The following is a 3,378-nucleotide window of genomic DNA, read 5'->3' as shown; positions in this document are numbered from 1 at the left end:
AGCCTCTCCTACCAGCTTTGAGGTGAGGAGTGTTTCTGTTTGCCTGACAGTTGCCCAGCCAGTTTTGAGTATTCTTCAGAGGCGGTTGTTCCATATGTAGCTGTAGGTTTGGTGTGTCTGTGGGAGGAGGTGAGTTCAGGATGCTCCTGTGTCACCATCTGGAACAGGAACCTTCGTGATGGTTTTACTGGATGTCACTGGATGGCTTTTCTTTCTTTCGCTTGCCAGGTGGCTCTAGCTAGGTCTTCCAGTGCTGTGTTGAATAAAAGCGGTGAGAGTGAGTAGCCTCGTCTTGATCCCGAGCGATATTAGAGAAAAACACGTTCAGCTTTTCATAAACATTATATTTTTGGGTTGAGGGCTTGGTGTTTTTGGTTTTTTTTTTTTTTGAAGTTTTATACCTTTATTTGACAATCAGCGATTAGTTCTCATCCACATGAACTGTCTGTAGATTTGTGAAAGTGGTGACAGGTGCATCAGTAACCAGTGCTTAGCGCTTGTTTGGTGAATCTTCATCCTCATTACATTTTCCGGACAACCACACACGGAAACGGTACGGAACATTCCTTATTCCTTTGGCCCAGGCAGTTCTGTTGAGCCTGGAGTCAATGTCCACATCTGGAGTCCCTCTGTCCTTCATGGTAAATTTCCGGATCTCTTTGAGTGCCCGAGGGGCATGCTTCTTGAAACCCACTCCATGCATGTGATTGTCAGTGTTCTCTGGTCACTGCCTCAGTGATGGCAGAACAGCTGTTCTTCTTCTCCCCACCCTTCCTTGAGGGAGCCATCCTACCAGGCCCTGGCCCGAAAGGAAAAACAATGTTTGTTTTGTTTTCAACATGTGTATATGTATGTAGGTAGGTAGGTAGGTAGGTAGGTAAGTAATCTCTACACCCAACGTGGGACTTGAACTCACAACCCCAAGATCAAGAGTCCCATGCTCTAGGGCACCTGGGTGGCTCAGTTGGTTGAGTGTCCAACTCTTGGTTTTGGCTCAGGCCATGATCTTACTATTCATGAGACCGAGCCCCGCCTCAGGCTCCATGCAGACTTTGCAGAGCCTGCTTGGGATTCTCTGTCTCCCTCTCTCTCTGCCCCTTTCCCAGGCTCATGCGCTTGTGCACGTGCACTCTCTCTCTCAAAAAAAAAAAAAAAAAAAAAAGAGTCCCGTGCTCTAATGACTGAGCCAGGCACCCCAGAAGAATGTTGTTTTAAACTGGAATTTGATATTCACAGGATAAAGAAATAGGGCTTTCCCTCCGCATTTTACAGATTCCATTCAGAACTAGAGCGCACTGCCTGTATTTTTACTCAAGTGGGTCTTGGATCCACAGTGGTAGAGCAAAACCTTTCAAATACCCCAGTATAATACAACTGCTTTTCTGGTAAGATCATTAAGTATGTAAGGGCACCTGGGTGGCTCAGTTGGTTAAGCGTCTGACTCTTGGTTTCGGCTCAGGTCATGATCTCATGGTTCATGAGTTCGAGCCCCTCATCAGGCTCTGTGCTGACACTGTGGAACCTGCTTGGGATTTTTCTCTTCCTCTCTCTCTGTCCCTCCCTGGCTTGCCTGCCTCTCTCTCTCTCTCACTGTCTCTCAAAAAATAAACATTAAAAAAAAACTTTTTTAAAGATAATTAAGTATCTCACCAAATAACTTTATAAATCTGAAAAAGGTTATGTCAAACTCTGTGGAAGTCCAATGTAATTTTTCTTAGATATTCCACTGTAAATTAATTGAAGACTTTGCCCTGCTATTATTTTTGTCACTTGAAAGGTTGGTGAATAGTGTGTTGGGGATTTTAAAGTCTCTTGAGTACAAAACTATAAGAAAATGGTAAATTTTTTTCTCTGGCTTTATGAAAGTATTTCTGACAAATAAAATTGTACATATTTCAAGTGTACCTCTGGCGATTGGATATACGTATACTTTGTGATGTGATTACCACTGTCATGTTACTTAACGTTCATTTCCTCATAGGGTTAATTTTATTTTTTGTAGTAAGAGCGCTTAAGATCTGTTCTCTTAGCAGGGGCGCCTGGGTGACTCTTGGTTTCAGCTCAGGTCATGATCTCACAGTCGTGAGATGGAGTCCTGTGGAAGATTCTCTCTCTCTCCCTCTGCCTCTCACCTCCCTGTCAAATAATAGTAATAATAATAATAATAACAATAATAATAAAAGATCTATTAGCACATTTCAAGTTTACAATACAGTTATTAACTGTAGTTACTATACTGTACGTTAGATCCTCAGTACTTATGCATCTTATAGCTGAAGCCTTGCGCCCTTTGACAAACATCTCCCCATCTCCCCCCCACCCCCACCCCAGTCCCTGGTAACTATGCTACGCTCTCTGTTTACATGAGATCAACTTTTTTGTTTTTAGACTCTACATATAAGTAAGATCATACAGTATTTGCTTTTCGACCATATCGTCTGCAAATAAAAATTTATTTTACTTCTTCCTTTTTACTTTGCACTCCTCTTATTTATTGTTCTTGCTAATTGTTCTGGCTAGGACTTCCAGTACCATATGGAATAAAAGTGGCAAGAGGGGCCATCCGAGTCTTGTTCCTAGAGGAAAAGCTTTCACCTTGAATATGATGTTGGTTGTGGACTTGTCACTTATGACCTTTATTATGCTGAGGTACATTCCTTCTATACCTAGTTTGTTGGGAACTTTTATCATAAAAGAATGTTGGATTTTGTCAAATGCTTTTTCTGCATCTATTGAGATGATCCCGATTTTTATCTTCTATTAATGTGGTGCACCAGTTTAAAGACAAAAACCAACTTTCTTCAGTCTTCCATTTCCTTCCATTTTAATTATTCTTCATTTTAGCTTTCAAATATACACAAATATATACAAATAAATACTGGCCTGTGCTCCACTTCCCGACTCTCTTCTCCACTTATCTTTGCCACCCTGTATAAAATTATTATCACCAAGGTTGCCAGTGGGTTTGCTACTAAATCCTACCTTGTGATGCTTGTCTCACTGAGTATTGGAAAATATTATACATATCAACTCTTTTATTTTTTTTCAACTTATTTTTTTGTAGCCAGGAGTTTGTACTTTTGAAGCCCCTTCACACCCATTTTGTCCACCCTCCAACTCCTTGTCTCTGGCAGCCACCAATCTCTTCTCTGGGTCTATAACCGTGGGGTTTTGTTTGTTTCTTTGTTTCTGTTTTTGTTTTGTTTCAGATTTCACATATAAGTGAGATTTCATAGTATTTGTCTTTATCTTACTTATTTTAGCATTTAGGTCTATCCATCCATGTTGTTGCAAATGGCAACATTTTCTCTTTTTTATGGCTGAATAACATACCACTGTGTGTTGTGTACATGTCTGTGTTTGGGTGTGTATGGGTGT

At 40.9% G+C, this 3,378-nt stretch overlaps 1 pseudogene; it reads right to left on the bottom strand.

The window, feature by feature from the left end:
* Positions 1-421: 421 nt before the first annotated feature.
* LOC124516507 (60S ribosomal protein L31-like) lies at positions 422-788 on the bottom strand (annotated as a pseudogene).
* Between the last annotated feature and the right edge of the window lie 2,590 nt (positions 789-3,378).

The sequence above is a fragment of the Lynx rufus genome, unplaced genomic scaffold (genome assembly GCF_022079265.1).
Source record: "Lynx rufus isolate CCGP_SWC_20201006 ecotype Redwood Valley unplaced genomic scaffold, mLynRuf1.p SCAF_2, whole genome shotgun sequence".
In the NCBI taxonomy this organism is placed as follows: domain Eukaryota; kingdom Metazoa; phylum Chordata; class Mammalia; order Carnivora; family Felidae; genus Lynx; species Lynx rufus.
Note: the sequence above shows the minus strand (reverse complement) of the source record. Positions and strands in the feature narration are given on the sequence as shown.